Source organism: Canis lupus, chromosome 6, assembly GCF_011100685.1.
Source record: "Canis lupus familiaris isolate Mischka breed German Shepherd chromosome 6, alternate assembly UU_Cfam_GSD_1.0, whole genome shotgun sequence".
In the NCBI taxonomy this organism is placed as follows: domain Eukaryota; kingdom Metazoa; phylum Chordata; class Mammalia; order Carnivora; family Canidae; genus Canis; species Canis lupus.
In genome coordinates this window covers 42,147,813-42,175,613 of record NC_049227.1, presented here as the reverse complement: position 1 = coordinate 42,175,613, position 27,801 = coordinate 42,147,813, and the positions used below count along the sequence as shown (strand labels likewise).

Sequence of the window (27,801 nt, the reverse complement as noted above, 5' to 3'; positions counted from 1 at the left end):
TTTTATTTATTTATTCATGAGAGACATACACACAGAGAGACAGAGAGACAGAGAGACAGAGAGAGAGAGGCAGAGCCCCAGGCAGAGAGAGACGCAGGCTCCATGCAGGGAGCCCGATGTGGGACTCGATCTCCAGGATCGGACCCTGGGCTGAAGGCAGCGCTAAACCACTGAGCAAACCGGGGATCCCCAGTTTAGAATCTTTTAAACAAGGGGCACCTGGGTGGCCCAGTCAGTAAGCGTCTCCCTTTGGCTCAGGTCGTGATCCCAGGGTCCTGGGATGGAGCCCTTCATCAGGCTCCCCGCTCAGTGGGAGTCTGCTTCTTCTGCTCTCCCCGCTTGTGCTCTGTCTCTGTCTCTGTCAAATAAATAAATAAATAAAATCTTTTTTTTTTTTTTTAAGAATCTTTTAGATGAGAAGTGTCCATAGGTTTGTACTCCCTTTTATTAAAATTGTAAAAATAGGGACATCTGGGGGGCTCAGTGGTTGAGCGTCTGCCTTCAGCTCAGGGCGTGATTCTGGGTCTAGGGATCGAGTCCCGAGTCGGGCTCCCCGCAGGGAGCCTGCTTCTCCCTCTGCCTGTGTCTCTGCCTCTCTGTGTCTCTCATTTCTCAATAAAGAAATAAAATCTTTGAAAAAAAGAAGTGTTTAAAGAAATACTGTGCTTCTGCCTCGCCTGGCCTCCATCAACCTCATCAAACTGACCTTTCTCACCTCTTCTCCAGGAGCCTTCTTCCTGCCTACGTATTTGAGGTCTAGGTTTGGACCAAGACCCACTCAGAGCCCATTTCCTGCTTGCACCTCTTCCATCCTGGCCTCGGGAGTCCTCTCCAGGCCACCCCTCCCCTGGGAGCTATTCTAGAGCACTTATGTGCACAGGTGGACACTGTCGGCACGGATTGTGATGAGAATGTCCTGTCTCTGCAGCTGGACTGTGACACCTGGAACCGCCAGCCTGTGGGCCTCCGTGTAGGCCCAGCGCCTAGAGCAGAGCCTTGTAAACAGCGGCACATGCTGCATGCAGGCCTCCTGACTTACTGTACAACGCTGCTGCTGTACACAGCAAATGCTCAGTGGTGACAGCATGACATCTGGGGTCAGCAAGGTGAACCGTCTGCATCTGTCACACGCATTTTTCTCTAGTGGGAGGAGGGCCACGAGCTGTGATCCTAGCATCGCTACCTGCCTGGTGGCAGAGGGGACTCGTGGGTGAGAAGCCATGGGGGTGCTCATTTTGTTCTGTTCTGGGGGCAGCTGGCTATCTCGAGCCCAGCGACCTGCGGGCTGGATGCTGTGTCATCCCTTGGGTAAAAGCTATGGTAATAACTGCTATTCTGGGCCAAAATACATTTAGTGACGCCCTGGGGGATTTGGGTGCATGAGGCACGCTTTAAAAATACATGAGAATTTAAGAGCTCCCCCCCCCCCCCCACATACACCTGCTGGAGGAACACATCCACACTCCTGGGCTAATATTAGGGCTGTTTACGTTCTATGGCTGGCATTTCCTGGGCCCTCTACAATTGCCCCTGGAGACAGAGTGATACTTTGGCACCCTTGGTCCAGAAAGGATTACTGGGGCTAAGAAGGAGCACGTCTGGGCAACACAGACATGTAGACAGACGCCCAGAAATATGTGGGCCACTCCAAACAGAGCTATCATCTGGCCGGGTTGTCCTGGGTTCAAGGTGGCCTTTATATAAGGGAGTCCAGTTAGAGGGGGTCATTTCAGATGAGGGACAAATGGTCCCCAAATCCAGTGTTACACACAGACTAAGAAACAGTTTTTCCAGTGGGGAGACTACTTTGGGAAAGAAATGAAGGCCTATAAGGCAACAGTCTCCCTTCCATTCCCCCCTTCCCCGAAAGGGGCAGGGGAGGAAGGGGAGAGGGCGAGAGAGAATCTTAAGCAGGCTCCACAGCCCATGCCAGGCTCGACTTGGGGCTCGATCTCCCAACCCTAACATCATGATCTGAGCTGAAATCAAGGGTCAGATGCTTGGGATCCCTGGGTGGCTCAAGGGTTGAGCATCTGTCCTCGGCTCAGGGCGTGACCCCAGGGTCCTGGGATCGAGTCCTCCATCGGGCTCCCCGCGGGGAACCTGCTTCTCCCTCTGCTCGTGTCTCTGCCTCTCTCTATGTCTCTCATGAATAAATAAATAAATAAATAAATAAATAAATAAATAAATAAATAATAAATAAAATCTTCTTCTTAAAAAAGAAGTCAGATGCTTAACTGACTGAGCCATTCAGGAGTCTCAACAGTCTCCCTTCCTAAAACAAACCCTGACTCTTCTGAGCTTCAAGCGAGGAGGCAATGGGGGCATCTTCATTTGAGGAGGGCACTTTGCAAACATCTCTTTGCCTGTGGGTTTTGCCTTTCCTTTGAGCACCACTCTCCCTGGTCACACGAGTTGGGGGGGGGAACGTCTCTTTCTCATGTTGCCTTTAGTACAACTGAGGCAGATTGGAATTCTAAATGGGGACTTGATGTTAAAAAAAAAAGGAGAAAGAAAATAAGGCACAAAGACAGTTGCAGTATCAAAGCATAATTTATTGACGCTACACAAGAACTTCTTGTACCCAGCCCCTTCCCCCACACTCTTTATAAGTCCCTAGAAAAATCTCTCTTACAGTGTTTAAGCTCTTCCTAGGTTGGAAGCCTTGGGAAACAGGTTCCCAAGTGTCTGATGAGTAACCAGTAGACTGCTCAGGCTTCCTGGGTCTAGAGCAACAGAAGCAAGCAGACAAACAAAAGCCCCCCCATCCCCCGCTCCAGCAGAGGACAGCCTGCTCCAGCAGAGGACAGCCTGTAGCCATCAGAACCTGAGGCCCCAGGAAGAGGACTGCAGCCAGAGCCCAGAGGGGTGGAGAGGGCTGCCCAACTGCATCAGCGGGCCCCTCTCCCCAGGCAGCCCTGGGCCTGATCCCCCCACGCTGTTCTCCTGGCTGCTTGAGTTCCTTGGATCCCAACAATACTTAATGTAGACATGTCACCCCCACGGTCTGGGGGAGAGAGCTCAAGTCGACCACCTTCCATTTAGCACCAGGGAAGCCTGTTCTGGGCCCCGGAGAACTCAGAGCCAGGACAGGGCTCCAGGGCAGGGCTGGAGGTTGGGTGGGGACAGGACAGCTAAGGTGCTGCCCAGAACTAGACCCTCTCCTCCTGAAAACAGAGATACTCGGCTGGTGGTGCGAGGTATTAGCTAGGATGCCATGGGACTGGCTTCTGCGCTTCACAGGACAGAAGGAGCGCTCCCGAGCACCTGCTGGATGCGAGCACTCTAATGCTTACGTGCAGTCACGCCACCCCCAGCAGCTCGGTGGAACAGGGGCAGAAATGAGGAAGAGCACGTAAGTTAGGGTGCGGTCAGGGCTGCAAGCCCAGGCTTGGTGTCCTCCGGATTCACGGCCGCGGGTGGGGAGCTCTGGGCCGGGCTGCGTGGGGCTGAACGGCCCTTGGGAGCTTGGTAGGCACAGGGCAGGACCCTAGAGGGCTGAGCGAGGAGGGTGGAGGCCAAGTGCAGAAGAACCGGGTGGCACACAGAAGTTCCGCCTGGGAACGAGTCTGGACTCCTTGGAGATGGTCACGAACACAAGCCGTGGTGGCCGCTACCCTTACGGAGACCTCGCGGTCAGCCGGGTCGCCCTGGGACAGCTCATTTGCCTCCCCAGCAGCCCTGCCCCTGTCCTACGATGAGGAAGTAGCGTCGGAAGGGCGTTCTGCACCTCTCCTCTGGGCAGGAGCCCCTAAGTGGCAGGGCTGGGCTTGAACCCCCAGAGTCCAACCCCATCCGGTCTCTGCTCTCAGCTCTGTACCTGCCACAGCTGGTGTGGCGAGCCTGGCCCTGCTGGACCTCATTTCTTTCCCTGGTGTCCTTTGGCGTTCGTACCCCAAATGACCCAAATAGCAGGAGATCCCTGAAATCCTAGGTTCCCTGGACCCCCGAGGACCCCACGCCTCGATGCACTGTTGTCATGGGGATGTTTGCTCCTTCTGAGGCCCCCCTCCCCATCTCACGGTTAGTTCCCCTGGGGCGCCCGACTTTCTCTCCTCGGCTTGCTGGCTTGCTGGCTTGCTGGGCCGGCTGAGCCAGCAGCTGCCGCTGCCAAGGGGCCTGCAGGAAAACAAATGCAGGAGCCCCGCGGGTCCCTGGGGCTCCCCCTTTGCAAGCAGCCTGCAGGCAGCGCCCTTGGGGACAGCCGCTACTCGTCACTTGTTTGGCTGCCAGCGGCCTGGGTGCCTGCGCCACCGGGCTTTGCTGGGGACAGGGGCACCAGCTTCCTGGGAGCCGAGGGCTTGGGGACCCGTGGGGCTGCTGCTCGAACCCGCATCAGGCCTGCTTCAGGCTCGCTCTGCCGCAGAACAATGTCGTGTTTGCTTGTCTGCTATCGATACTGCAGGGCTGTCTGGGGGTTTCTCTGAAGCAAACTGGTAAGCTCTGGGCGTGTAAGTACGTTTCCGGCTCAGTGCTGCGCTCACGCGCGTGGGTTCAGCTTAGACAAGGCCAGCCTTTGTTCCGTCACTGCCTCCATGTCCTGCCTGAATCTGAACCTTCCAGACACCTCCATCGTCCAGTGCCCCCACGTAAGCACACTCCTAAATAGATTCAGAATCTGGCTCCCGCTTCTTTCCCTGGATAGTGAAACATGAAACATCCTTTCAGCCCCTCAGGGACAGGCTGTGGCCGCAGCCACTGTCTCACGTCTCCCTGCAGCAGGACGTGGCCCTCTGTGTTCAGTTGCCATTTTGAACCTCCTTGCGCCTTCCGCCGTCAGCGCTGCCTCCTGAGGGAGCAAATGCCCCCTAGGCCTTCCTATAACGTCGTCGCTAAACCGCATGATATTTTTTCCCCAGTTTTATTGAGGCGTAATTTACACAGAGCAAAATATGCCTTTTAGTGCACGGTTCCGTGAGTTCTGACGAATACGTGTGGTCACACAAGCACCACCACGATGAGGATGCAGAGCACGTCCACCCCCCAAAGGTTCTTTCACTCACCCCTGTGGTCAGGCCCGCCTCCCACCCCAGCCTCTTGCCACCACCGGGCTGGATGGGTTCACTTCCTCTCTTGGAATTTTGCCTTTTCCAGAATGTCACACGAATGGAACCTGGAGCCCGGCCTCCCTGACTCAAATCCTATCAAGGACAAATCCTCGGTGTTGCACGTGTCACTAGTCTCCTCTTTTTTAATGCTACGTAGTATTCCAAGGTCGGGCCGGACCACAGTCTGCTTGCCATTCACCAGCTGAGGGACGTTCGGCTCTTTCCGGTTTCAGGCAACGACGAGTAGTGTTGCTGTAGAGTGCGCGGAGGTTCCTGTGGACACGTGTCTCATCTCTAGGGGAAATACCCAGGCCGGGGATTTCTGAACGGTAAGGTAAGTGCATATTTAACTTTCAAGAAACTGCCAAACTGCTCTCCAAAGTGGCTGTATTATTTTGCACCCCTACCAGCCAGAGAGGGACCCAGGTGCCTCTGGGGCTCCCGGTGCCGCCCCCCACCCCGCTCTCCCTCCTCCCACCCCACGGGCCCGGCTGCCTGCTACTTTGATGATGTGTGTCTGTGCTTCTTCCCCTCGAGTGAGCGGCAGTCCTGGAGGCAGGACGTGGGGGCCGCTGATTCCTGTGACCTACCCTGAGCACGGGCAGGGCCTCGCTGGGTCTCCGTGGCTCCTCGCTCCTCACTCGTGTAGGGGAACGAATGAAGGAATGAACCTGAGTGCTCTCCAGGTGGCGGCCGCGTCTAGAGGACGGAGCTACGGATGCCCCAGCCCCGCTACGGATGTCTCCCGCTCCCGGAGACGGAGCTACGGATATCTCCCGCTCCCGCTGGGAGACAACCCTGGGATTCAAAAACCCAACCCCAAATGTGCTTCAAGCAGTTCCCCTGCGGACACGCAGCCGTGCCTACCGGACACCCCTCTGGGCCAGCCCCGCCGCCTCTCTGGGCGACAGCCCGGTCCCCCAGATCCCCGCCCTCCCTGCAGGTCCTGTGAGTGGTCCCCAATCCCCACGGTGTGCAGGGATTCTTCGGTGGGAGGAGCTGCTCCCCGGGGGCTGGGAGCCCAGGAACTGTGAGGAGAGCTTGGAGAGTGGTCCCCGAGGGCCCGAGTGCAGGAGGCCCGCCCGAGCCCCCGCAGCCCTTGCGGCGGCCTGCCCTGGCCACAGCTCACAGCCCCGCGCTCTGGGGCAGCGGGGTCTCCGCAGGTGCAGAGGCAGCCCCGTGGACTGACAGCTGGGGTGCTGAGCGGGGTGAAGGGCTCCAGCGGGGCGTGGGGGCAGTGGAAGGCTGCTGCGGCCGCGGTCCCAGAGGAGGGCAGAGACACGCAGGAGAACAAATCCGCGCGGCTCCCGGGCTCCCCGGAGTCCAAGGTATTCTGTTCCCGTGAGGCAGGCTGGCCAGGTCCCAGGCCCCACCCCCTGGAGCCGGGACATTTTGCCAAGAGAGGAGAGGAATGAAACCTGCAAAGGTGGGCGCGGCTGGGAGTTCAGGCTGTGCTCCCCGGGGCTGCTGTGCGGCCCTGGGACAGGCTGGGTAAGGGGCTGTCAAGAAGGAAAAACCTTAGAGGTGGATCATCTGCTCCAAATTCCTCCTCCCCACAGGTGAGCTCTCTGAGTGAGGCCCAGGGCGGGGAAGGAGCTTGCTAGTGGTCACACTGCTAAAGTAGTAAAGAATAAACCAGAGCCCAGTCTCTGGACTCCTTTTCTTTTCTTTTCTTTTCTTTTCTTTTCTTTTCTTTTCTTTTCTTTTCTTTTCTTTTCTTTTCTTTTCTTTTCTTTTCTTTTCTTTTCTTTTCTTTTCTTTTTCTTTGTAAAGATTTTATTTATTTGAGGGACGCCTGGGTGGCTCAGTGGTTGAGCGACTGCCTTTGGCTCAGGGCATGATCCTGGGGTCCTGGGATCAAGTCCTGCACCAGGCTCCCTGCGTGGAGCCTGCTTCTCCCTCTGCCTGGGTCTCTGTCTCTCTCTCTCTGTGTCTCTCATGAATAAAGAAATAAAATCTTTTTTAAAAAAAAAGATTTTACTTATTTGAGAAAGAGAGTGCACACGCACAAGCAGGGATGGGGGGAGTTGGGCATGATGGGAGGGGCAGAGGACAAAGAGACTCCCTGTTGAGTGTGAAGCCCAAGCTGAGCCCATCCCAGGACCCAGAGATCATGACCTGAGCTGAAGTCAGACGCTTCACCCAGACACTCCTCTGGACTCTTTTTTTTTTTAAGATTTTATTTATTTATTCATGAGAGACACAGAGGCAGAGAGAGAGAGAGGCAGAGACACAGGCAGAGGGAGAAGCAGGCTCCATGCAGGGAGCCCGATGTGGGACTCGATCCCGGGTCTCCAGGATCAGGCCCTGGGCTGAAGGCGGCACGCAGGGATCCCTCCCCTCCCTTTTTTTTAAAAATTTATTTTTAACGATTTGCTTTATTTACTGATGAGAGACACAGAGAGAGGCAGAGACACAGGCAGAGGGAGAAGTAGGCTCCCGGCGGGGATCCCAATGTGGGACTCAATTCCCAGGACCCCAGGATCACTCCCTAAGCTGAAGGCAGATGCTCAACCACTGAGCCACCCAAGTGTCTCTCCTCTGGACTCTTTTAAGACCAGTTTTTAATCCAGAATCCTATAAACTCATCAGGAAAATCTAGTCTAGAAAGCTCTTGAAAAGCAAAAAGCTAAAAATGAGCCCAGATCTGTTTGGATTGGTGCATTCCTAGCCAAAATGCCTACACTGGTGTTGCCTTTGGTTACATGAGTTTCAGCCTGCGAGTGTGGTGCAAATGGACATCTGTCTCCTTTAGAAAACCATTCCAACAAAAAAGTGGGCTAGCTGCTCCTGGAAACATCTAGGCCCAGTTTTGCCAGGAAGCACACAACCATGTGGGGCTGTTTCTAGTTTAGGGTATGGCAGGAGGGGGTGGGCTCTGGAGTGGGAGAGGAGGCTGTCCCAACACATGCTTCGGGAATCTTCCCTCTTGCTGTACAGTGGCTGATGGAGGCAGCTAGTGGTGGAGGAGGAGGCTCTGCTTACACATAAAAGGCTAACAGTGACCTGAAGCTTACACTGCGTAATCACTCATAATTACCCTATATTCCTCTGACTTGTCAACAGCATGACCAGGACAGATCCCCATTACCTGACACAATTTTCCCTAAAGTTACGGACTTTTGATGACCTCCAAACTGACCTGACATAGTAATTTTGTTCTGAGGTACCTGGATATATCTATCTCTCTGTGTCTCTGTCGCTGTCTCATCTTAGAGATAACTCTACTGGTCATATAGGCCCAAGCTGCCATATTTGTTCCGTGAGATCCCCAGCTACAGCTGACTGTGTCAGAATCAGAGCCGTCTTAGTGTTGAACAATCTATTGGCTGGTTGGTAACCAATCAGATTCACCCACTCGAGAGTTAAATGAGTGCTAGAGAACCAGAACTCAATCAGAATTCAAAGGTTTTATAGAGTTGGGGACTTCACCTACCAACCAAAGCTAGGAAGAGCCAAGGTTATCTGGAGGCCGAGAAGCTTTTTGAATAAGCTAGAATGAGGAATATGGCACAAAAGTGTAAATAGATGAGACACTATAGAGGCCCCAGAGAAAGAGAATCACAGAGAATGTCCGCCTGGAGCCCTAGAGTTCCAATTTTCCAGATCCAATTTCCAAGAGATTGAGCTATACTTTATTTTCCTGAGCTGCACTAGAACCGTACAATAATTACCTCCTTTATTTTGGCTTGCATGAGTGCTTTCCTTCCTTAGCATCCAGCAAATCCATCCTAAAATGCCTTTATCTTCATATAATCTGATTTCATGTATCATAAAAATGCTTGCTCACAAATCTCCAGGGGATGGCCTTGGAGCCGGTGATGGTGTCTATCTAAGTCTCCCTGTGGAGATTTAGAATGAAAGACCATTAAGGAGCCGAGTGAGGAGAGGAAAGGGGAACGCTCCATTTCTGTAACTACACAGAAAGTCTTCTGAAGAAAAGGAGCCCAGGCACTGAAAAAGGGCATCTAGTTAGAGAGAGAAAGTGTCTTTCATGTACTTGGCCTGGTCCCTCGAGAGTAAGTGCTCCGGGTTTCCTCAGCTGGCCTCTTCGTTCATTCCATAAGCATTGATTGTGCGCAAATGTGAGCCTGACCCTCAGCTCGGGGCTGAGGAAACAGAGAAATAAGGCACAGTTTCTTCTCAGAGTTTTTAGTAAGCGAGACAAACATGTTAGCACTTGGTTGGTACTGCAACCCAGCCTTGATTATGGTCTCTCTTCTGTGTGAATTATTTATCTCTACCTCAGTTTCTTCTGTGAGAAGGGTCAAAAAAAAAAAACAAAAAAAAACCCAGAAACCCTGGAATATTGTTCCCCCACCCCACCTCCCACTGGGACTCGTGAAGACCTCAGCACTCAGGAGGTAACTGGAAAATTAATTGGCCAGAGGGTCTGGGCTGTGGGTTTGAACTGTTCTGCTCCTCTTTGTCTACTGATGGCCAACCTGGTCCTGACCAGTTCATTTGGGGGAAATATGTGCTCCTGGAGCTCCTGGGTCACATAAGGAGGCCCAGAAGGGGTGAGGAATGTGGGTGAAACCACTGAAATCCATGCTGGGAAAAGAACTCAAAGCATACACACTCTGGGTGTGGGTGAGTGATGTCTCTAGAGAGAGGTGCCCTAGAAGTTAGAGCTAAAGCCACTCAGCTGAGAGTAGAGTCAGCAGCAAGACCAGTCATCCCCAAGTTCACTGGACACTCTAAGTTGGCTTGCATGAGTGCTTTCCTCACTGAGAGAGTCATCTGGATTTGAGGGTCTAACCAGTTGTAGAGAGGACCTGAATATCCTAACACTAAAATGTCAGTAAGAATTGAATGTTTGCTTTGTGATCTGTGCACATGAAGAATGAGTTAAAATAAATTGGGGTGGTTTTGATGGTGTCCGAGCAAATAAGGCCAAAGAGCCTTAGCTTTGTCAGAAGGCTGGGGAGCTCTAAGCAGCCGCCATGGGTACCTAGACTCCTTGGCAGGAGTTCTTCTAGAGCAGAGATGCAGGTACTTGGCTCCTGTGGCACAATATCTTGACCATTAAGAGCATAAACCAATCTCCTGTCCCCAAATTCTGTTTCAATACTGTCCAGGCAACTCCGGATTCCAGGCTGTTTGGGAGTGACATTTCTCAAGACAGTTCTGATTTACCATCAATCTCTTAGGAGGTTGGTTGGCATGAGATAGTCCTGTAGCGCATCTAAATGCAAGAGCATCATTTTAGGTGGAGAGAGCAGGACACTTTGTATTCAGTGCAGCGTGGAAACAAGTGTCCTAACGGCCCAACAGCTTAATATCTCATGCAGAAACAGTGCATTGTGTCATCAAGCCAAAGACAAGCTAAAGACTGACAAACACGGACCTGTGGGCGGGGGGGCAAAAGTGACTCTTACTGTTCCCAGTAAGTCCTCAACAGCGCTGAGACGTGGGTCATGTATAGTTACCAGTATAGCTCACACATTTTAAATTACTTACACACTCAAGTCCAACTAAACTGCAAAGGACCTATAAACTCTCCTTTGCCTCTGAAGCCTCTGCTTTCAGCATTACCTCCCCCCGCCCCCCGCCAACACCCTGCAAAAACTAAATTTAGCCATCTCTTTTTGCTTGAAATAGTTTCCATAGGGGCTTAGACTCACTTGATAGGACTGATATTATAAGTGAAGTCAAGAAAAAAACACATCATTAAAAATGTTCAGGGCCAGCAAAATGCCTTTGAAATTGCTTGCTTTTTAGCTGGAAATGTGAACTAACTTAGCGGGAGCACGTCTTGCTGCCTGCATTAGGAAGATAATAGAAATGTAATGCTATTCCTCGTGCTACTTTTAATGCCATGGGCGATTCTGAGCCCTGACAAATTAACAGAGGGATGTTCTTTTCTTTGGGAGAAAGAAAATTGGATTTATTGGTAAAATGGACAGCCCACCACGTTTCTGACTCAGTCACCTCCTCCGCCCCTGAAATAACCGGCTGCTACTAACCTTGGAGTTTCTTCTTCCCAATGAAACCTAGCTCCAGCCTTCACCCTTGATACCAAGGCCGGTAGTCTGACATTCAAAACAGCCATGCTGCCCTGAGGGTTGAGCAGCGTGGAAACACGCTGTTTTGGGACAGTGTTTCCATCTTTGAAGCCTGGTACATTTTGTTCTAAACTGCATTCCAAGAAGGTCTGAATGTGAAGCAATATTGAGAAAGGCCCAGCCCTAACACCCCCACCCCCACCCTGCCCTGAGAGAAGGTACAGGAGCAACTGCAGGCTGCTGATTAAATGTAAGTTAACTCTAAAAGTTTTTATAGGGACACCTGGGTGGCTCAGTGGTTGAGCGTCTGCCTTCGGCTCAGGGTGTGATGCTGGGGACCCGGGGTCGAGTCCCGCGTCGGGCTCCCTGCATGGAGCCTGCTTCCCCCTCTGCCTGTGTCTCTGCCTCTCTCTGTATCTCTCATGAATAGATAAATAAAATCTTATTAAAAAAAATCAAAGTTTTTACATAGTTGTACTGTACGTTATATGATTACATTAGGTGAAAATGAACAAGACCCTTTCTCTGTGTATAATGGGTTATAGACAAATTCTCCAGGGAGAACCATCAAAGAAGAAGCCCACGTTGCCTTGGGCAGGTCACCTCTCTGGACCTCAGTTTCTTTATCCATAAATTGAGATGACTTGAGTCAGTGGTTTTTGACCAGGGGCGACTGCTCTCCAGGGGATATTTGGCAGCATCTGGCGATATTTTTGGTTTAACCCTATGGTGGAGTGGGCATGCTACTGGCATGTGCAGATGCTGCTAAACATCCTGCAGTACACAGGACAGCCTCTGGGAACAAAAAAATTATTCAGCTCAAAATGTCAATAGGGTCTAGATTGAGAAACCTTGAAATGAACGATCTCTAAATTCCTTTCAGCTATAAAAATATCTGCCTTTTTGCACGAGTATTAAAAACTCACATAAGCACATGTAATTGGGACGTCCTAAGTTTTGATGGCAAGGCCCAAGGCACTTGTCTCGGGTACCAAGAAGAAATCTGCTTTCGTTGCTACCTCGTGGGGCTCATCTTCTAAGCCAAGGCCAGGGCCATCTGCTGCCACCTTATTTGTCATCCCCAGCACCCGCAGAACGTTGGTTATCAAGAAAGCCATTCAAGAAGCTCCCCGGGGGTGGGGACAGAGCCCACGATGGCCTCACTTGCGCAGCCAGCTAGGTCATCACTTGTCACCAGCCTTTCCTCACGGCCACATCCCTCTCATCCGGTGAACTCTGTTCCCATCAGTCAGCATGCCTGCATCCCAGGAGTGCCATCTTCCTTCTCTGTTCAGTTCTTTCCTCCCTCGGGACTTAGGTTTGCCGGCCCTGAAGACGAACCTTCCCCTGAGCTGCGGCCTGGAGCAATTTAATTCCCCCTGGAGGCTTGAACTCACAGTCCTGACAAAGATAACAAGATCCATGCTATAAGCTTCTGTCCCCAGATGGAATGCAGGGAAATGTCCAACGTTCAGATCCACGGCCCCCGCGGCAGACCCCACTGATCGACCCCGCAACTCCCCCGTTGAGCTGAAGGCTGGCTAACCACGGCACAGCCACTTCCCACCGGGCCGAGGCAGCATTCCGACACTGGCCAGTTTGCTCTGCCAGGCTCCAAAGCACTCGAGGGAAGGTGGTCGGGGTTGGGAGAGGCGAGCAGAGGAGCCCCTCAGCCAGATGGTAAGGTCCACGAAGGCAAGGGCAAGGTCTGTCTCATTCACTTGTCTATTCCCACTACACACAAGCTCAGTAAAAATTGTTGAATGAATGAGGAGCCTCCCGACTTGTGGTCTCCCCAGGAAGCACCTTGCCCGCTTGGCTGCAGGGGTGAATGGACCCTAATCCACCGCTCCTCTTTGGGACTAATGCAGGATACAGCAGCCCTGGGGAAGGAGGGAGAGGGAGGAAGAAAGGGACTCTAGTGAACTCTGCTCTCGGCTCTCAGAGGGGACTGTGGGAGAGAGGGTTTCCATTATTTCTAAAAGACATGTAATGACTGTGAGTGAGTACTTGCGGAACTTTCCTGTGTTTATTATTTTTTATTATCCCTTCCCTGGTTCCCTGTAGTCATTAGAGGGCTTTAGGCATTTTAAACTATCATTTACTGAATGCTATGTTCTTACAGCTTTATAGACATTAACCCACTAGGTGATCACAACAGGTCGGCTCTCTTTTTACCCCCATTTCTCAGAAACCAAGGCTCAGAGTAGTTAATTACATGCCCAGATGCACAGCTCGTGGGAGGCTCGGCCCAGACTCACCCCCAGTGTGCTTCCAAAGCTGGTATTCACAAACCCTTCAAACAGCAAGAGTCTAGGAACTTGTGCCTGATGGCTGCAGGGGTGAGGAGACGGCGGTCCATCCCTCTGAGTTTGGAGGCAGAGAGAAACCCCAAGAGGGAGAGTGGCAGGGGGGCAGCTAAGGGCCTGGGACCTTAGGGAAGGCAGAAAAAGGTCCTCGGGAGTTGGCCTAGATAGGAAACAGGTTCTCAGTACCTAAGTCCCGGGTGGGGTATATTTCTGGTCTACTGGCGGAGGATCCCTGGTTGCTACTCCCAGCCCCATCCCTTAGTCTGCTCTCCACCGTTGTGCAGTCCACTGTCCCACCGTCTCCTGGCTGTCCGTCCCCTGCTGTTAGGGCTGCCAGATTTAGCAAATAAAACACAGGATGACTGGGGTGCTTGGGTGGTTTCAGCTCAGGTCACAATCCCAGAGTTATGGGATCAATCTCCCACGTTGGGCTCTGCACTCAGCACAGAGTCTGCCCAAGATTCTCTCCCTCTGCCTCTCTCTTTCTCTCTCAAAAAATAAATAAAATCTTTAAAAAAATATACAGGATGGTCAGTTAACTTTGAATTTCAGATAAACAATGAATGGTTTTTCAGTATAAATATATATTCCATGTTCCATGGAATATTTCAGATACATTTACACTAAGAAATTATTCGTAAGGCTCCTGGCTGGCTTGGTTGGTAGAGCATGCAACTCTTAATCTTGGAGTCATGAGTTCAAACCCCACGCTGAGGCTCACTTTAAAAAATTAAGAGATTATTCACTGTTTATCTGAAATTCAAATTTAACTGGTGGCCCTGTATTTTATGTGACAATTCTATCCATCATCTCCTGGTTCCCTGAGCTACCACCGTCTGCTCCGCTGCCCTGTCATCCCCAGTGTGGTGGCTCCTAGCCCCACTCAGACCCCTGAGTTCCTGTGTCACATTCCCTGCTCAGCTAGGCCGCTCCTGGAGTCCTTCTGGAAGCAAACCGCTGCAAGTCCTGAGGACAGGTCCCCGAGCATCCTTGCCCAAGTCACTCAGATCCTTCCCAGGGGCATTAGACTCAGGTGGCAGACTCAGGCTTCCTGTGAGGGGTGATGAGGGGGCTTCTGGTCCGCAAAGTAATGAAGGTAATGAGCCATGAAATGTTGCCTTGTGGTCTAGAAAACTTCATCACTTCCCTGACTCTGGGCCCAAGCACTCATTTTAAGGTGTTTGGGGGCAGGGGGATTGAGAGGACGGCAGTTTCTTGTTGGTCTCTTCCCCCCAGACTTGCCAACTGCAGATGGGATAGGTTAATGAGCCGTGGAAGCAGATTTCACCCAGGAAATGATGCGGGGCCGCCCCTTGGGGTCCAGCCCCAAAGACTGTAAAGCTCGGGGCTGGAGGCTGCAGTGGGTGGGAACTGGAAGCTCATTGCCTTTTGGGGGGCTCCCTCTCCTCCCTCCAAACATAACCATAGAGATGGGGAAGGATTTAGCCTTCTTTTGGGTAGGAACCCCAACAACTGAAGAATATGGGAAGGGAGCTGGGAGGAGGGATGAGGGCAGCAGTACTTTCCGTTTCCCCTCCACCCCAATATGTACAAGAGCCCCACTGTGCATGTGCGCGACTGTGGCACAGAGGCCAACAGGTTGGTTCTCACACCTCTTCTCTGCTCGTGTTGATCCACTGGCTTCCCTGTCTGGGTCTCAGCATGCTCATCCATAGAATTTAGAAGGACTAGATTCTCCTCTTGCCTATAAAAACCCAGGAGTTTGGGATCTCCACCCTGCTATAAACTCCCTGGGGGAAGGAACTGGATTCAACCCCTGGGTGACTGCCCAGCACCCAGCACCCAGCCGGCCTCAGGGAGGATCAGCAAGGCCAGGGGCTTCGGCGGCTGCTGTCCCTACACCTGGAGACCGCCCCCAAATCAGAGGTCTTCCCCAAGGGGTGGGCTGGGACCCGCCCACGCTGCTCCAGCAGAGCCTGCAGGAGGAACCCCTTCTGAAGCCGGGATCTTAGATTCCCAAGCAAGCCACCCGCAGGGACCCCGTACTGTGGCGCCTCAGGACCAAGCCTAGTAGCGGGCGAGGAGGACACATCTGGCAGGTGGAACCGGGTCCCACCCCCAGTGGTTCACACACCCAGAACCATTGTGAATGTCTTTCGACTTAGTTTAATTAAGCCATCTGCCCACATTAAATGGTAAATTATCTCAATCACTCCCAGAGTCCCAGAGGGGAGAAAGAGATAAAAGGGAACTGTCGTCCCTTGAGTGGAATGGGAGGCCCATGCCTCCCCTGGCCGCCTGTGTGGCTTCTCTCTGGTGAGAAACAGCCTCCAGGATTTACTAATCCTCCTGTGTCCCCCAGACACTGACATCACCTGTTGCCTCATGCGTCCTGCTCTTTTAAAGGGGACGAGCAGGGCTCACACATGTCTGACCACGGCCGGGAAGAAAAGAGTGAAACTTCCCTTTTCTCCCCCTCTACCTTGGGGCCCTCAAGTGCCTGTGACACTTTCTTCCAATCAGCCTGTGTTATTTTGCACTGCCCCCCTCAGCTCCTGACCCTACTGGGGGAGCCCAGTGCTTCCATAGGTGGAGGTGCCCGGCAGGGCATCGTGAAGTGACCTGTGACCTTCACCTGACTCTTCAGCTGTTTGACCGGAGGCTGAATGTTGAGGGACTTCATTACAGACATCCTACATGCGTGTTGGTGGGCGGGGGGTGTCTCCCAGGGTAGAGGTACCTTCTCAGCGTTGCTGGGGACCAGGGGATAGCCCTTGCTCTGGTTTGCAGTTCCAGATGTTAGAGCTATAAGCACACTCATCATTATTTGGGCTCAATGATTAGTTCATAAGACACTGATGAACCTGAAACCAGTATAAAACTGAGACAGGGCTCAAGACTGACTCACAATCATTAAACTCCTAAGAGACTGAGGAACCCAAGGCAAATGTAAACTGACCGGGGTGACAGTTCCTACCAGGTATGCCCTTTCTGGTATCAAGCTAACCTCGAAAACTAATCATCAGAAGCGTGCTCAGTGAGCACAGAGCAAACGGACACTTTCACAAGTCTTTAGAAATCATAATGAACTGTGCCTGGCCCAGGCAGTGTCTCTCTCTCCAAAGCCAGGATGTCTCCTTCAGGTGGAACCGGAGACGCGCTGACGGGCTTTTTCCTTTAAAGACACTCTTTCTGGGCTCCAGGCAGACCACAGAGTTCAGTGACCATACCTTTTCTTAGGTCAGTTCAAGAACTATTGATTGTGCTGCAAGTCTCTTTACTACTTTTTGGTCTTAGACACCTTTTTTGAACTTGGGTATTTCCCGATCTCTTCATTACACATTTACAAAGCATCATTTAGAGTGGTTCTTTTTATAAATGGCTAAATGTATCCATTTTTGTTAATTTTTAGCTGTTTTACTCTCTTGAAAATGACTTAAGCTCCAGGTTCTGGAATATCTTTCTGTGGCTCCCTAGCTACATAGGATCCTTATGATAAGTCAGGCCACCTGACCTCAGACAAGATTTTATGCTGTTTCAGTGTACATCCGGGTCTCTGTTTGAGGCTTAGTTCAGACACTTGCTACGTGTTACTTTGGGCAAGTCACTAGGCCTCCATGAGCTGTGTTTTCCTCCGGACAAAACATTCATGATGACCTTATAGGGTGTGAGGACCAAGGGAGATGGTAAAGACTTGTGTCTCAATCATGTGTCAGAGTAGACTGTGTCCTTATTCTGACACCAATTCCTGATGTGGAGAACAAATGCAAAAGAAATATAGAAAAAAAAAAAAACTTCCTTACAACTTATAGCCCATTGACAATTACTTGAGACAGGCAGAGTGACCTTCCTCCAGGGACTCAACTGCCTCAATGTTAATACTTTGCCAGAAGCAAAAGGCAACCTTAGCTTGACATTAGCCTGACCTCCAGGAGGTCATGTAAGTCTCCTCTAACATAAAAATTCCTTTGGAAGCTTCATCTGTACCCTGCCTCCTCCAAGTGTATGGCTCTCTGATATACATCTGAAGGGTCTCATGACTAAGGGTTTACTAGACAGTAGTACATGACCCTTCAAGATCCTGGAAAACTTGCTTCCAATTCCTTCGAGACTTACATTGTCCCTCCCAGCTTGAAAGTATAAATCAGTCACTCCTCACAAACCCAGCGTAGCTCTTTCTGCCCACAGGTCCTGTCCCTGCGCTTTAATTAAAACCATCTTTTTGTACCAAAGACGCCTCAAGAATTCTTTCTTGACTGTTTGCTCCAGACCTCAACAATTCACATCAGTACTGACGTGTGGGGGTTTTCCCATACCACCAAGCAATTCTCTAACATCAGCCAGCTGTCCTACAGTTCAGCTCCATTCTGACACTATTTACCTGGAGATCCCACAGGTTAAGGGCTTTGGTTGCCCCTCCCTCCTTCAGACACAGATCAGGAGTCTAGGTTGTCACCTGGGCTTCTGGCAGACTGGCTCCAGATCTGGAGGTTCCTGGGACTCCCTCCTTGGGTTCAGTTAATTTCCTAGAGTAGCTCACAGAACTTGGAGAAACATTTCACTTACGAGATTACTGGTTTATTACTAAATGATATAACTCCAGGACAGCCAAATGGAAGAGATGCGCAGGGCAAGGCATGAGGAAAGAGTGCAGAGCTTCAACGTCCTCTCCCAGGAGTGTCACTCTCCCGGAATGTCCATGTGTTCACCAACCCAGAAGCTCTCTGAACCCTGTTCTTCGGGTTTTTATGGAGGATTCATTACATAGTCATGATTGATTGAATCATTGGCCATTGCTGATTAAAACTCCAGCCCCTCTCTCCTCCCCAGAAGTGGAGGGGAGTGGGGATGTGGGGGTGGGACTGAAAGTTCCAACCCCCAAGTCACAAGGTTGATTCCACTGGCAAACAGCCCTCGTGCCTCAGCGAAGGCCAAAAGTCATCTCATTAACATAACAAAAGACACCTTTCTCCTTCGGGTCACAAGAAAGCCCAAGGTTTTTAGTAGCTCTGTGTCAGGAACTGAGGAACACCAAATATATATTTCTTATCACAAATCACAGTGTCAGGGGCGCCTAGCTGGCTCAATCGGTGGAGCATGAGACTCGATCTTGGGGTCTTGAGTTTGAGCCCCACCTCGGATGTAGAGAGTACTAAAAATAAATAAACTTTAAAAAATGAAAATAAAATAAATCACAATATTACAGTCTTCTTTACAGTGACTGAAGAGAGGCTTAAAGGAAGGACTAGATTAGAAGGGACAAACAGGAACAGGAACAGTCCCAAACAGAACAGTCTTGTGGATGTGCTAACTTCATTTATTCAAAAAGCATTTGTCAAGCACCTATGTGACAACCATGGTACTCCCCTTGATAGTATATTCTTCTTTTTTTAAAAGATTTTGTTTATTTATTTGTTCATGAGAAACACACAGAGAGAGAGGCGAGACGCAGGCAGAGGGGGAAGCAGGCTCCCCATGGGGAGCCTGATGCGGGACTCTATCCCAGGACCCCCGGATCACGACCTGAGCCAAAGGCAGGCCCTCAACCACTGATCCACCCAGGTGCCCCTAGAAGCAATATTCTTAAATGCTGAAATAACTACTTCACTATATGCTAGTACTTTAATAATGAATGTTAGGAATTTATTGTGTGTCACTCAGAGTACCTATTGCAAGCGTCATCTTATTTAATCCACCTAACAGTCCAGTGAGGTATCCGTTATCATACTTGGCAGATTAGTACACTGAAGCTTAGGGAAACTGATCACATTCCTTAAGGTCATGCAGCTTGTCTGTGGTGTACTGTGACCCAGATCTGATGGCTGCAAAGATCATGCATGCTCTTAGCCAAGGCTCCAGAGAGAAGTATAGACAGCCAATATGGCAATCAAGATTGGTACAGATTAGGCCCCTTGCACTGTGTATGTGTGTGATTCTCTTGCGTGGGTATTCAGTCTCATGCATTGTGTTCAAATATGATTGTGGGTTTAGACTACAGCATCCAGGTGGCTGGGTTCAGTGAGGATTTCCCACAATAAACTGAAGAGTCCTAAGAGAGCCTGTAATGGGGTGCCTGGATGGCTCATTGGTGGAGCGTTTACCTTTGGCTCGGGGCGTGATCCCGGGGTCCGGGGATCGAGTCCTGCATTGGGCTCCCTGAGGGGAGCCTGCTTCTCCCTCTGCCTGTGTCTCTGCCTCTGTGTCTTTCATGAATAGATAAATAAAATCTTTTTTAAAAAGAACTTGTAATGGGCACAGAGAGCATTGTCAGCCCAGAGCTCAGGAGGCAGCCGAAGGCTGAGGCCAAGAGGGAGTTCCCTCCTGCTAGGGGTGTCTCCTGGGAGGTAGAAGATGGCATCCCACACTTTGAAGTCGCCAGGAACCAGGAAGGGGGAAGGGAACTGGGCATCTCCCTTTAGAAAAATTCCAGACCTCCAAAATGAGCACGGAAGTGAGCCGGGGCTCACCATGTCGAACTCAGAGATTCATACCCTTCTCGGGAATGCTCTGGTAGAAACTACTGCTTGTCCTCTGGGGTTTCACTTCCCGAGGGTCAGCCTGAGGGAAAGCACAAGACTTGTCATTGCATCCCATCCCCAAGTGGGCAGGATGTCTTGAAGTCATGTTCCACGGTCCAGTTTTACTGTCTGCCATTTATTTTATATATTTTTTCCCATTAATTGAGTCTTATCTAACTGGCCCAGCCTGGTTTCTGACAGTCAAAGCAAAAGGTCTCGTGTTCAGGCTCAAACTACAGCATTAAAGGGATTGCAATTTCCCTGAAGCTTTGCCAAGCAGAGTGTCCTCTGCATTCTCTTTGAGAGATTCGCTGCTGGGACAGCCTTGTCACCATAGGACTACCAGGAAGCGATCATGCAATTGCTCTGAGGCCCTGACATCTCCCTCCACCCACAACAAGACCAGTTGATGCCCCTGCTCTCAGATGCCCATAATGGTGCTGGTTGTAACCATTACCTAGCACCACAGAGTTCGGAGTGCATATCCTCCAGCAGCCCACTATCACGAACGATTGTGAAGAGTGCAGAGCCTCAAGCCCCCCCTAAACCAACAGAATCAGAATCTGCGTTCTAACAAGATCCTTGGGTGATTCCTACACACTGGGAAGTTTGAGAAGCAAGGATGTAGGCCAGAGGCTCTTAACCTGGGCCCATGAATTTAAACTAGGAATAAAATATTTTAGGGGCACCTGGCTGGCTCAGCCAGCGAGTGGAGGGTGAGACTCTTGATCTCGGGGTTGTGAGTTCAAGCCCCACATTGGGTGTAGAGATGACTTAAAACTAAAATCTTTGGGATCCCTGGGTGGCGCAGCGGTTTAGCGCCTGCCTTTGGCCCAGGGCGCGATCCTGGAGACCTGGGATCGAATCCCACGTCGGACTCCCGGTGCATGGAGCCTGCTTCTCCCTCTGCCTGTGTCTCTGCCTCTCTCTCTCTCTCTGTGTGACTATCATAAATAAATAAAAATTAAAAAAAAAACTAAAATCTTTAAGAAAAAAACAAGGGAAAAAATATTTTATCAGGATTTTCACTAACTGCTAACCAAAATTTAGCATATACTTCAACCATGGATGTAGACAACAAGTCACAGAAGTTTTAGCAATACCTGTCTGTCACTTTGTCACCAACAGAAATCATGGGTGTTTTCATAACACATTACAGTTGTTTTTTAGATATCTTCTTAAAATAGCATGTAGTTCAGCATGACTTCAAAATTACAGTAGTTATTAGTTCTGAGGCTAGATCATGCTCTTTAATATAATAGTAGTGAAGCATATATGATATTATATCACAAAATCTTAAAATATCTTTGGCAACTCCTTCAAAGGAATTCATTTCCTTTGTAATTCCATGTATTTCATTTTAAACATTAGAAACTTTAAATAAATATTTTTTAAAAAAGAATATTTATTCATGAAGACACAGACTGAGAGAGAGAAGCAGAGACACAGGCAGAGGGAGATGCAGGCTCTTCGTGGGAGCCGGATGCGGGACTCGATCCTTGATCCCAGGATCATGACCTGAGCTGAAGGCAGCCACCCAACCGCTAAGCCACCCAGACGTCCCAGAAACTTTATTCTGAGGAGGATTCTTCCATCTCATCAAGCTGGCGTGATTGCAGGGAATCACAGGGCGCCCCAGGGGCTGTTTGGAGAATTTCAGAGACACAGGTGAGGTGAATGTGACCCATTCTGGAAGGCCCCAGAAATCACATGTTCCCGCAGATGGGTGGCCTTCAGAGTAGCCCTGGCTGGCATCTAGTCATCCGCCCTGATGGCATCTTTATTCTCTCTTCATAAAAAAGTCGGTTTGGTGGGGCCCACACTAAGAAATAAAACCAAAATTCCAAGAGGGGAGATTGCTTTTGTCGGTCCAGCCACAAAATTAGGGACCCAGGTGTCAGAAAAATTATTCAAGGCTTTGAAACATCCCTGTGGTTGTTGCTTTTATCACCTATCTCCTCCACCACCCCCTTCCCACCATCAGTCCCCCTGCCTACCCCCATCTCCCTGCCACAAATCCTTAAAAGGAGGCACTGGGAAGGCTGGCTCTCTTTGGAGCCAGTAGGGTGAGGGGAAGAGTCTCAGGGCATGAGAGTGGGTGGTGGCAGCTTTAGAAAGGAGGTTCCTTCGAGGGCACCTGGATGGCATAGTCGGTTAAGGCTCTGACTCTTGGTTTCAGCTCAGGTCGTGGTCTCAGGCTTGTGAGATGAAGCCCTGCATCGAGGGGTCCCCCACCCCCCACCCCACCTCAGGGCAGAGTCTGCTTGACATTCTCTCCCTCTGACCCTCCTCCTGCTCATGTGCTCACTCATGCACCTCATGCACGCTTGCTCTCTCAAATCAATCAATCAATCAATCAATCAATCAATCTTTTGTTAAAAAGGCAGTTTCTTTGGGGGAGGGTCAACGGACCTGAGCGAATGGTGGGGGGCGTCTGGGGAGAAACAACCCTGAGGTAGAAGAGTAGGTCTTCAAGCTGGGAACTTGACAAACTGTCTAACATGTTGGACTGTGCAAAGCTGCCTTAAGGCCGCCTCCTGTGGTTGTGCAAAAAGAGCAAAACTGCAGTCTGCCTCTGTCCATGAAAAACATGGGGAGAACTGTAAGCCAAAATACTTTGCCCACCTTGAGCTTCAGGGTTTATTTTTTTTTTTTTTAATCTACACGGTGGGAATAAGAACACCCGAGAAGCCTTCCTCACAGGTCTGTGTGGGGGTCAGAGTGCAAGAGGGTAGGAGAGATGAAGGGCCTTGCTCTGCAAGTGAAAGCTACTGTCCTGGGAACACATTTATCTCCTGCGTTAGTTCCCTCAGGCTGTTGTAATAAGATGCCCAAACCTGAATGACTTCAGCAATAGAAATGTATTGTCTCGCTGTTCTGGAAGCAGGAAGGCCGAGGAGGGGGCCTCAGCAGGGCCGGTTCCTCCTGAGGGCTGTGAGGAAGAAGTCCAGGCCTCTCCTCTGGCTTCTGGTGCTCTGCTGGCGTGCTCTGGTGCTCCATGGTGTGTGGGAGCATCACCCTGGTGTCTGCCTTCACTTACAGAGTGTCCTTCTTGTGTGTGGGTCTGTGTCCAAGATTCTCCTTTTTGTAAAAGCCTCAGAAGCCTGTCCTACTCCAGTATGATCACATAATCACTGTGCCATGACCCCGTTTCCAAATGAGGTCATATTCTGAGGTACTGGGGGTTAGGATGTCAACACGTGAATTTTGGGGGGACTCAATTCAACCCCGAACACCTCCATGAACTCACTGGACACTCTTCGGTAGGGGTAGCCCAGGAGAGCACAGTGAGGTCAGGCGCAGCGGGGAGTCAGGCGGGGGCCTCCAACTCTTCGGGCAGGTTCCACTTTCGGCTGAATGGAGTCTTACACCACCTCTTTTCTTAAACACTTAAATATTTATTAGATGTCTACATATTCCACACACAGAGGATATAAAAACGAAAACAATATTGTCTTTGATTTCAGGCAAAACGAGAGACAGACATGTGAACAAATCATCACGAGGCAGTATGATTCATGCAATAGGAGTTATGTGCCCCCCCCCAAAAAAAACTAGGGAGTCCAGGATTGCAAGGAAGGCTTCTACTAAATGGTAGCATTAGAACTGAATTTTTAAGGATGACAAGAGATTTTTGGCAGATAAGAGGCAGAGGCATTTCAAAGTCAGAGGAAAGGAACCCTGGCATGGAAGCATCATGGCCTGGCTAGAGATATGGGCTGGGGGAGACAGAAGTCAAAGGGCTAGGTATGGAGGGGGCTGTCCACAACCTGTAGAATACGAATATTATCCACAGAACTCTTTCTCCACTCTCAGCTCTGAGAACGCAGTGATCTCATTGCCTGTGGGAAATGAGACCAGAGGGTGCCCAGGGCTAGCCTAATGCCGGGCACATAGCAGGTGCTCGACCAGTGAATGAATGAATGAATGAATGAATGGCTTTTAGGCAGCAGAGTGTAGTGAGGGGAGATACTTAGAAGTGGGATGATTTTGGCAGCAGAAAAAACAGGATAATTTACTATAGTCCAGGCAAGTGTTGTGAGGATTTGAACGAGCCTCCAAGAAGTAGAGGGAAACCTGTGGCCTTATATGGGCTGCAAGGAAGGTGGGAAGGGTGAAAATATGGGTACATCTGTGGGGTTGAAAGTTGAGAGAGCTCCTGCCCCCTGATCTCCATTATTTCCGTGTCAGCCTGGATCCTGAGAGAAGCGGGGAAGAAGCTATGAGAGGACCTCTTTTGGCTGAGGAGCCTCGAGAGACCAGTGAGAGTGGGAGGATGGGAGGGTCTAAGAGTGGGGCTCAGCTGCCCCCAGGTCAAGAGGGAGATGCTAACTGTGCTCATGAGCCAAAATTGGGGATTTGGAAGGCAGGTGAGTGGAAGGAGAAAGGGGGTCTGTAGTGGGTTAAATGGTGTCCTACCAAAATTGGAGCCCACCTAGAAGCTAAGAATGTGACCTTATTTGGAAAGAGTCTTTGCAGAAGTAATTCAGGTAAAAACTGAGAGGAGATCATACTGGATTAGCATGAGTCCTAAATCCAATGACTGGCATCATTCTAAGAGACACAAAACACAGACATGCAGGGAAGAAGGCCATGTGAAGGCAGAGGCAGAGACTGGAGTGTTGGTGCCAGAAGCTAAGAACACCCAGGGCCACCAGGAGCCACCAGGAGCCACCAGGAGCTGGAACAGGAAGGAAGGATTCTCCCCTTGGGCCTTTAGAGCTAGTGCAGCTCTGCTGACACCTGGATTTCGGACTTCTGGCCTCCAGAAGCGTGCGGGAATAAATTTCCCAGCCTATGGTACTTTGTAATGGCAGCCCTGGGAAACTCCCACTGGCCAGACCACAGAGGCGGGGGAAGGTTAGGTCACATGGTAGGTCAAGGAGTAGAAACTGGGTCAGGAGAGGAGTGAGGTCAGGAGAGGCTGAGAGGTTCAGAGGGGGTTAGGGCTGAACATGAGGAGGAAGAATGACAGGTTTAGGGAGAGGCTGAAAGTCTGGGAGATTCGTAGCCAGAGACTGGCATGTTCGGAATGAGGGTTTCAGAGGCAGTTCCAGGTGATTACAGGTACAGTCAGATCTGTCTCGCTCTTAGAGGATGACAGCTCCCCGAAAAACAAATTCACCCTAAACACAAGGCCATTTACCCTCTCTCAAGTCTGCTGTTTAAATCCAAGGCCCAATGAGCAGCCTACGCAGGTCTTCCAAGGACTTACTGTTAGCTCTCTCCATCCCGTGGCATTGCAGACGCTGAGAGACTGTGTGTTCTAGGGAAGGGGCCTGGGGTGGGGAGGGCCGGGCTGCTCAGTCCCAGCCCAGGAGGCGCTCTTTCCAGGCCTGGCCCAGCCTCGCAGAGCAGGGGGCCCGCGCTGGGCCTTTCAGACAGGCGTGCACTGCCGGGGACGTCTGGGACACTAGGTCCCAGAACTGAAACAGTGGTCAGGGTGGAGCTGGATAGAGAATTGAGGAAATTCATTTGATTTTTTTTATTTTTTATTTTTTTTCATTTGATTTTTAAAAAAAGATTTTATTTATTTATTCATGAAAGACACAGAGAGAGGCAGAGACACAGGCAGAGGGAGAAGCAGGCTCCCTGTGGGGACCCTGATGCGGGACTCGATCCTAGGACCCCATCCCCAGACCCGGGATCACATCCTGAGCTGATGGCAGATGCTCAACCACTGAGCCACCCAGGTGTCCCAAGAATTTGAGGAAATTCAGAAGGAGAAAACCCCAGAATCTTAACGGCAATTAAATGACCTCGCTAGTGCAAGCAGAGAAGCTCTGAGTGGCCCGGGCGGGCGGCGCTCCATTAGATTCAACTTCCCAGCCCAGAGGGAACCGCAGGAGCCGCCGCCCTCCCCGGCCCTCCCGGCCCTCCACCCCCTGCGGCCTCGTCCTTGGGTGTCAGCGGCTTCTCCACCCCCCCCCACCACCCCCCGCCCCCGCCTTAGCTCTGCCCCCGGGCACAAGCATGGGCCTCTCCTGCTCCTCTGGCTCCTCTGCTGCCGGGCGCTCCCTCTGCTGCCGGGCGGCGCTCGGGCTGCTGGGGGCGCTCCGGGCTGCTGGGGGCGCTCGGGGCTGCTCGGGGCTGCTCGGGGCTGCTCGGGCTGCTGGGGGCACTTGGGCTGCTGGGGGCACTCTCCAGCTCCGCGAGGTGCCCTAACGTGTTACCAGAGACCGCATTTACTTTTAGGGAGGGCTCAGAGGCCAGAGGCCCAGGGGGAGCTCCCCGGCACTCAGGCCCTGCAGTCATGCCCCTCCCCAGCCTTCTCTTCGCCCCAGAGTGGCAAGGGCAGAACCCCCTGACCGGGCCTCCAGCTCCGGCCCCTCACCGGCTCCTTCTCCAGACCCCCAGGGGAGGATGGCAGCTTAGCGCCCTTACCACGTGAGGGCCCTGGCAGCCCAGGTGCAGGCTGGGCTTCACCAACGAAAGCATTTCTCCCCAGAAGACGGCTGGCCTCCCAGAGCACCCCCCTCCTCTGCTCTTGGTATTTAGGGGGCAGCCAGCTCTCTGTGCCCTTCTCTACCTGAAGGCCAGTCTTCTTCCTTCCCCTGGGGCCTCTCCCCAATACCTGGGCAGGAGGGCTTGCCCCCGACTCCGTCCTGTGTGAAAAGCTGGAGGCTGGTGGGAGGTGAGGACCGCGGTGGGGGCTGCGGCTGGGGGTGGGGTGAAGATGCAGAATGTGTCAAAAAGCCATGACAGTTTCCAGGGTGTGAGCTGTCTGGATGACATGGAAGGGGCGATTATTTTGAGTCACCACTGATGAAATATTTATCGAGCTGGGAAGGAAAACACTGCAGAGTAAAGCAGAGAATCATCAACCAATTTAAGATCTAGGAGTCCAAACCCTTACACCCACCCCTGATGGCCTTGCTGTGTGGGAGCAGAAGTCCTTTGCCTCCCCTGGGTGGCAGCTTACAGGTCTGGGTGTCAGAGGCCAGGAGGGAGCAAAGAGAATCTCTAGCTGAGTCCCATGTGTTAGAGATGAGGACGTGGAGGCCCCCAGGTGCCTCAGCAGTTGAGCGTCTGCCTTAGCCCAGGAGGTGATCCCAGTGTCCTGGGATCGAGTCCCACGTTGGGCTCCCTGCGTGGAGCCTGCTTCTCTCTCTGCCTGTGTCTCTGCCTTTGCCTCTCTCTGTGTGTCTCTCGTGAATACATGAATATAATCTTAAAAAATAAATAATAAAGATGAGGAACTGGAGAGGCTGAGCTGCCCCAACCTGCAGCTCCAGACCTATGGAGGCAAAGACAGCACCAGGAGCCCGCCCCCAGCCCCTGACCACTATCCTGTCTATCCACCAACTAGTTTGGGCAAGCCCTGGACCTGTTCTACCAGCAAGAGGCCACTGAGCTTTCCCCCAAGTAAGCCCAAGGGAGGCAGCCTCCACTGGGTGCTAGGAGGCTTGGTCAGGCCCCCAGCAGGAAACCGGACACGCAGCTGGGATTGTAAAGGTGAAGTAAAAGGAGGGACCATTTGCAGGGGTGAGACGAGAACTTGCACCATCTACAGGGGTGGGATTAAGAGAATCAACGAGGAGCGGTGGTGAGGCAGCTGAAATGGAGCCCCGGCACGAGGCTATGGCCAACACCGGGCCTGAAGAGGTGCTGGGCGGAACAGTGCTCCCTGGACCGTAGGAGTTGGAGCCCTGCCAGGGCCACCGAAGGGGCCACACCCAGAGAGTCAGGGCAGGGCAGGGAAGCGTTGAGCAGCTCAAATCCCCTGACCTTGCTCCCGGCTTCTGATCTCCAGCTGGGGCTTCCTTGAACAGGCCATCTAACTCAAACTGGAAGGCAGATTGCAGGGAGCCCTGAGGTACCATCTCTAGAAGCCAGTCTCCCAAAGCACGGAACAGTGGAAAATGCTTCTGGGGTTGGGAGCCAGGCAGTCACAGAGCCAGCAGGGAGAGTGCTGTGCCTGGTGCACCCAGGAGGAAAACCCCATCCTCGGGAGCCA

General features: G+C 51.5%; 1 long non-coding RNA gene across 1 annotated transcript; it reads left to right on the top strand.

The window, feature by feature from the left end:
• Positions 1-2,230: 2,230 nt before the first annotated feature.
• Positions 2,231-6,755, top strand: LOC119872235. The gene is made up of 3 exons (XR_005361015.1): positions 2,231-3,355; positions 5,282-5,382; positions 5,735-6,755. It is a non-coding gene; the product is annotated as an uncharacterized LOC119872235 (long non-coding RNA).
• Positions 6,756-27,801: the final 21,046 nt, after the last annotated feature.